This window comes from Mus musculus, chromosome 2, assembly GCF_000001635.26.
Source record: "Mus musculus strain C57BL/6J chromosome 2, GRCm38.p6 C57BL/6J".
NCBI classification, from domain to species: domain Eukaryota; kingdom Metazoa; phylum Chordata; class Mammalia; order Rodentia; family Muridae; genus Mus; species Mus musculus.
The window spans coordinates 102,241,337-102,248,329 of NC_000068.7; the positions used below are offsets into that span (position 1 = coordinate 102,241,337).

The 6,993-nt window shown below is 42.9% G+C and overlaps 1 long non-coding RNA gene across 1 annotated transcript; it reads right to left on the minus strand.

Moving 5' to 3' along the window:
* Window positions 1-598: 598 nt before the first annotated feature.
* Window positions 599-5,627, minus strand: Gm34268. Its single transcript, XR_374821.2, has 2 exons — window positions 3,672-5,627; window positions 599-1,352 (listed from the first exon to the last, which is right to left on the minus strand). It is a non-coding gene; the product is annotated as a predicted gene, 34268 (long non-coding RNA).
* Window positions 5,628-6,993: the final 1,366 nt, after the last annotated feature.

A 6,993-nucleotide genomic window follows, 5' to 3' on the forward strand; every position in this document is an offset into this window, starting at 1 on the left:
ACCCAGGTTCTTGTTACATTCCATCCTCACAACTCCTGGTTTCCCTGTTACTGCAGTGAAATACTCTGAACAAAAGCAGTGTGGGGGAGAGGAGATTTATTCTGTGTGGCAGTTCAGTGTGTGGCCCACCATGGTGGGGAAATCAATGCATCAGGAGCTCAAAGTACTGCTTGCATTGCATCCACAACTGAGAAACATGCCAATGAACAGTCCTTAGTGTTCACGCTCTCTATTTTAGACAGTTTTTGATCCCTTGTTGAGGGAATTTGACGTCCTCCCCTGCTGCATTGAGGCAAGCCAAGAAGCCCATCTCCCAAGTGCTCCCAGATCCCGTCAAATTGGCAGTTGAAGCGAATCATCACAGTAGCCCTCTAGTCTTTGATCACCATGTCACAGAAGAGGAAACTGAGGCCCAAAGATGCACAGTAACCTGCCCAGCATCGCAGACAAAGCACTTTCAGTTGTGCAGTTTGGCTGCAGGCCCTGAACATTCAGTTACTATGCAGGCGCAGGTGTGGAACCAAGTCGTGCTGAGCCCGAAGCTCATACAACTTTAAAGTGCCTCCCCCCAAAACACAAACCACAGACACAAGCTAGACCTGGGTGAATACTGATTTATAAGGAGGAAAGAAACTACAAAGTTTACGCAGCTTTAAACAGCTGACAAAAATACTACAAGCATCACAACATTCAGAAAAAAAAATGACTTTTTAAAAATTAATTTACAGTCATGTGTATTTTTCCTCTTTTTTTGTCTTTTGACTGCACACTCTGCTCACTTATGACTTTGAAATATTCTTGTTTTATAAAGAGAATAGAAAGTTAGCTGAGTCTTCTCCACAGCTCGGTAAATAGGCTCTCTCTCTCTCTCTCTCTCTCTCCCTTCCTTTCTTCCTTTCCATTATTGGTAGCTGTAGCACAGAAAGGCCGTGACTTTGGATGGACATTTGCTTACCTTCTGTGTCCGTCCAGATACGACTCCACAACCGTGGGCATCATGATACTGCTCCATTACTGTCCCTAGACACGAAGCTTCCTTTGCAGTCATTACTAAGAGTGCATGGCTTTTTGAGGAGTGTTTCCAGTTGCATCTGATAGACATCCAAGCCTATTTGTGTCCCTCATGACGAGAAGAACTTTCTGTCCTTAGCAATCGGCTGTGTAATCTTTCGAATCACTTCTCTGCTCCAGCGAAATTCTGACGTCTTTTTCCTCGGACATGTTTGTACTGAAGCACTGAACCTGTAACCCTGCAGTTTCATAGGAGTATTTCAAGAGTTCCCGTTTACACATAGCTAGTGCTCTATGTGTGACACAGACCACACACCATAAAAGCAAACTGAATGTGTCCCCTAGAAAGATAAAAGATAAGAAGTATATTTGCTGCCAAAAATTGTGAAAGAAAGACACCCATGGCAAACCTGGCTCATTAGTGTTCTCTCTCTCTCTCTTTCATTCTTTTTCTCTTGATTTGTCTCTCTGTCTCTGTCTCTTTCCCTCTCTCCCTCCCACACCCTCCCTCCCTCCCCCCTCTCTCTGTGTTGCATGTGTGTGCATATATGTGCCCAGGAATATACACAAAGGCCAGAGGAGGAGCTCAGGTGCTCTGCTCTGTCACTCTCTGCCCTATTCCCTTGAGACAAAGGCTCCCTCTGTCCCTGGAGCTGGGATGGCAGCTAGCAAGCCCCAGTGATCTTCCTGTACCCATTTCCCACAGCACTCGGGTTACCAGCACACATGTGACCACCCTTGGGGACTTGAACGCAGGTCCTTGTGCCTATGCAGTAAGCACTCTTAACTCGATGAGCTATATCTCCAGCCAGCAACTTGTTTTAAAAGGCAAAGCACTTGATAAGACCAAGTAGACATCAGTAGAGGGGTGAGTGGACTGTGGGCAGTCAACACAGTTGGTCCTTTACAGGTTTCAGGAGAAATGAAGCATACATCTACATGCAGGTAAGGAAGGGTGGCCCTTATTTCATGTGAAAGCAACCTTGTGAGGCAGGAAGCTAGAGGAGAATGACACCTGTGCAAATTCTGGCATAGTTGTAAACACACTGGCATAATTTGGAAGCACATTTAGGAAGCCGAGAAATGGGTGTATCTGGGGAATCTCCGAGAATTCGGGGATGAGAAGAGGAAGCTGTAGTTTTTACTTTGCACTTTTTGGCACTGCCAGGCTACTGTTTGATGTTGAACACATCATCAGCATAGTCTGTCTTTTAAATGATGGCACTTAAGCTCAAAAACTAAGAGGAAATGAGAAGAATTGAAATGAATTGATCCCCACAACCGTTTTGTTCTAGAGTATCAGGCTAGGCTGCATCCGGGTGCTCAGATGTTAGGGGGCTTCTTGTTTCACCTCTCACCCCCTTCCTGGGTTTACCTTCAGCTACGCTCTTCATCTGAAGTAAAATGGTAAGTGGCTACCAGTTGCTTTAGACTTTAGCTTTGCTCCCCTCAGGACAAAGGAGAGAAATTGCCTTTCCAAAGTTTCCAGTGAGAATCTTGGGATTGAGTTTCCATGGATCAGCTCTGTAGTCTGTCCTTCACTGAAGCCACTGTTAATGCCACAACTAGGAGGAGAAAGGCCACCAACCCAAATCATCATGGCCAAATTAGTTAATGAAAAAAATTAATTAAGCAAGCATTTTTGTTCATGTATACAGGCTACCTCCTCCTAAAATGGGCTTAGAGAGGTTAACATTGGATGTAAGGAAGACAAGCCTTTTATAGCTCAGGGGTAAGGGCTTTCCAAACAGGGGATTTGGCAGGCAAAATAGGCAGGATTATAGTTATTAGGGATAACATGTTATACAGTTATAACAAGTTAGAACAATAATATTAGGAGTAACTAATTGTTATAATTGTATAACCAGTTATTTCTAATGACATCTTGAAACTAAGGCAGTGCTGCAAGATGGACATAACAAGATAATCATTAACAAGGTAGTCACAAGTAGTCATATCACCTTCTGAAACAGGGTAGGGTTGCAAGATAGTAATAAACAACTTTTTGAAGCAAAGACGTGTTTGCCATTCCTGGAGCAGGCAGCGCCGAACCATCTGTAGTTACAAGCAGGGGGTATAGCCCAATCCTTGAGAATCTGAAGTTTAATCATAACACAAATGAACCTAGTTTGTCTTTTCTAGGCTTTTAAGCCTAAGATGGAGGCAGGCTGGTACTTTACTGTAGAGATGCACAGGCAGAGTGGCAAGATAGAAGGTCAGGCCAGTTTACCTGAGTCAGGTGGGCGAGTGTTGCTGCAGAGGAGAGAGAGGACTCCAAGGGAAAGCTGGGGGCTGTTTCCTAAACACAGGGAGGGATGCTCTCTCATCAGGTGAGAGCAGCCACCTGCCACACGCATTCCATTCCAGTCTTAAACCACAGGAGACCCTTTATAAAGACAGTAAGTCTTCAAGGGAGGATGCCAGAGAAAGCACAATAGAAACCATTGACTACCACAATGCTACCCAGGGGAAAGAAAACTCCACTCTGCTGGCTTTTCCAAAGAACCTCAAGTTGCAGTGTGCTGGAGGAATTAGGCCAACAGAATAATTAGTGGTAAGCGTTGGGCTGAATTCAATAAATTATAGTATATCTATACAATGGGGAGTCTGCAGACACTGAAGCCAGGTGGTAGATGAATATTGATGCAGATTGCACTTACCACAATACTTTAAATGCAGACTGAAAAGCAATATTTACAGCATGAGCTCGCCTTTATTTCTCAACTGTGCGTGCCTGTGTACAAAACAGAAAGACAAAACCATCACATCACTGCTTCACGGATAGCTGTTCTGGGTTTGTACATTGTTATAAATCGTTCTATTTTACTTTGGTTCCATATTTGAATTTCCTAAGCATTCCCTAATGAATATTTATTACCTGAACATGAGCAAGGCTCAATGATACACATGTATAAGAATGTCATAATGAAGTCCTTTATTGTGTACGCTAACTAAAGATTTCATAAAAATAGTTATTACTGACTGAAAAGCCAGACAGTCCCATGAAATCCAGTGTTCATTTCCGGAGACAAAAATGCTCAATGCTTTGAGCTGTTTTTCTAGGACTTCCCTCAGTTTCATGAGATTATGTATTTCTGTTGATATTGATGATGTTTAGGGAGTTATGCAGTGTGTATTAACTCTCATTAGGTTGAGATTTTTCCCGGGGAGGCATGGCACACATACATCTACTCACCGTGAAAGCGGAGCTGAAGACAGACCAAGAGAAACTATTCCGCCGAAGTCGGGCTTAGTGAACCAATAAGCTTATTGGGGTTACTTACAGGGACATCGGGGGAGGAGTTCCTTACAGGAGTAGGGGGGAACCAAATGCAGCTGTATCACGGAAGAGTCCACCCAACACGGGTGAAGATTCTCAAAAGCTGCAACTCTGTAGCTCGCTATATGACTTACGGTGAGTTCCAACTGGCCCTGTCCACAACTAGGGTCAGTCAAAGTCGCCTCCTCTAGCTGATGTCTACTGCTTCTACAACCTTGGGTAGGGGTCCTCATGAACTGTGTAACTTTCAGCTTTCCAGCTATATGAAGTTTACTTCCAGGGTCTCATGAGCCTAATCCCTTCTTCCTGGGGGGAATGCTGGCATTGAGAGAAAACCCTTGTGGCACGCACACACACAGTTGGTAGACCAACCCCTATGGCCATTCTCCTACTGCATACACCTGCTAGAGCTAAATAAACCACATCTTTCAATCAACTGACATTTGTTGTTTTCAGAGTTAGAGCACAGGTTAACATCAACCACCGGTGACCCATCTGCTATATTCATGTCTCTTTCCCTAAATGCTCATTTTTTTCTTAAGGATTTTGTTTGACCCCAGAAAATCTGCCACTGAGTGAAAAACTGTAAAATTTAAAGACATTGTTCAATTTAAGTAAATGGGTGGAAATATTGAGGCATCCCATTTCAACTCTAAAAAATCCCCAAATAACTTTCTCAGACAGAGAAATATAGAAGATATGACTATCACCAATATATGTTCAAATATACAATTCAGGATGAGTTGAAAGTAACTAGTTTGTGTGTCATGCCATATAAGGACGGCTTAGCTTATTCAGCAAAGCTGACAAGGTAGAATCCAGGACACGATGATTGAAGGGAACTGTACTTGAAAGCCATCCTCCCTTCAGCAGCTCTCTGGTCTGATCCTTGCCTTTCTCTCCTGCTGAACACATGAGGACTAATTAAAGGCCAATGGAGAGGACACCTTCAAGCCACCGGAGGCAGCACACACACCATGCAAAGGGGGTTGTGAGAGCCTCTCTTGCTTAGTGCCCTTCCCTAAGAAAGCATTTGAGGACTCTTCCTAGCACAGGGAGTGACGAGTGTATCCAGTGTGCTAGGCACTGTCTAGAAACTTCAAGCAATTGAGATTATGTGCTGTGCCATTGTGTGGAACTAAATGTCAAGTGCTCCTTCTTACAGGATATGTGTTGCATGTGCTTCTGGGTAAAACTTTATCTACAAAATAAAAATTTAAAAAAAAAAAACCCTGAAGGACAGATAAATGTTATCTGGAACGTGGCATAATTTTAAAGGAGACATTGTGAATAGAACATTTGAACAGTCCTTGTATGGAGGAATTACAAAGATTTGGGTTTTTTACACATAATTGCATTTTTAAATTTTTTTTTTTTTTTGAGGCAGCATCTTGTCTCATAGCCTAGGTTGGCCTGTAATTCAGTAGGTTTCCCAGGCTGGCCTCAAAATTGCAATTCTCCTGTCTTAGCTTCTCAGACTGTTGTTTTCAGAACTTCCCATCATGCCTAGTTTCCATTAGTATATTTAAAACGTTATTTTGAAAAAAAAATTCACATAATGTATTTTGATAATGTTTTTCTCCTCCCCTAATTCCTCCCAGATCCTCCCCAAGTCCCTATCCATTCAACTTTGTTTTCTCTATCTCTCTAAAATAAATAAATAAATAAATAAATAAATAAATAAATAAACAAGGAACACACATAGTAAGAGCAAAGGGGAGAAAAATGCCAAATAAAACAAGATGATACAAAAGGTCTACAAAACACCATGAACTTTGCTTTATGTTGGTCAGTTCCTCATGGGCATGGGGCCTGTCCTGAACTGTGGCTGATATACCCAGTGGTTGATCCCCCATTGGAGAAAACTTATTTTCCCTTTGGCAATAGGTATCAGTTGCAGATAGCTTCTTGCTAGGGGTGGGATCTGGTGTCCACTTCCCCTCTCAGCACCGGCATTCTATGTGGTTTGAGCCTGTGCAGGCCTTGTGCATGTTGCCCCAGTCTCTGTGAGTTCACATGTACATCAGTCCTGTAGTGCCTGGAAGGCAGCATTTCCTTTGTGTCATCCATCACCTCTGGCTTTTACAACCTTTCTTCCTCCTCATCCACACAGATCCCTGAGCTCTGAGGAGAGACACTTTATGAAGGCAGCCCCCTTAGGACTGAGTGCTTCAAGGTTTCTCACTTTCAGTACATGGTCCAGTTGTGGGTCTCAATAAAGCCCCCCCCCCCCCCCATCTACTGCAGGAGAAAGCTTTTCTGACGAGGGTGCGTGGAGGCACTGATTTCAGTCTCAGCCCAATGTTGCCAATTTTTTTAATTAAAAAAAACACTGAAGCAAAACCAAAATATTTGATATTCTTTAAATTTCTAGTGAATCTTTTGTGAAGTTACAGAATGGCATAGTCAAACATGTCAAAGTGCTACCATTTTTAATTTCAATGCCTAAAAATACTCACCTGGGGACTCGTGCCAGACAGACATCTTCTTGGCCTTTTCCCATCTTCCTGAAAATTCTCTCTTTTCTCTCTTGTGCTAGATTGCTGGTTGAATCCATTTTTCTCCCTTGCTTTATCTATCTATCTATCTATCTATCTATCTGTCTGTCTGTCTGTCTGTCTGTCTGTCTTTGATTTTTTTTTTTTTTTTTGAGACAGGGTTTTTCAGCCCTGGCTGTCCTACAACTCACTCTATAGACCAGG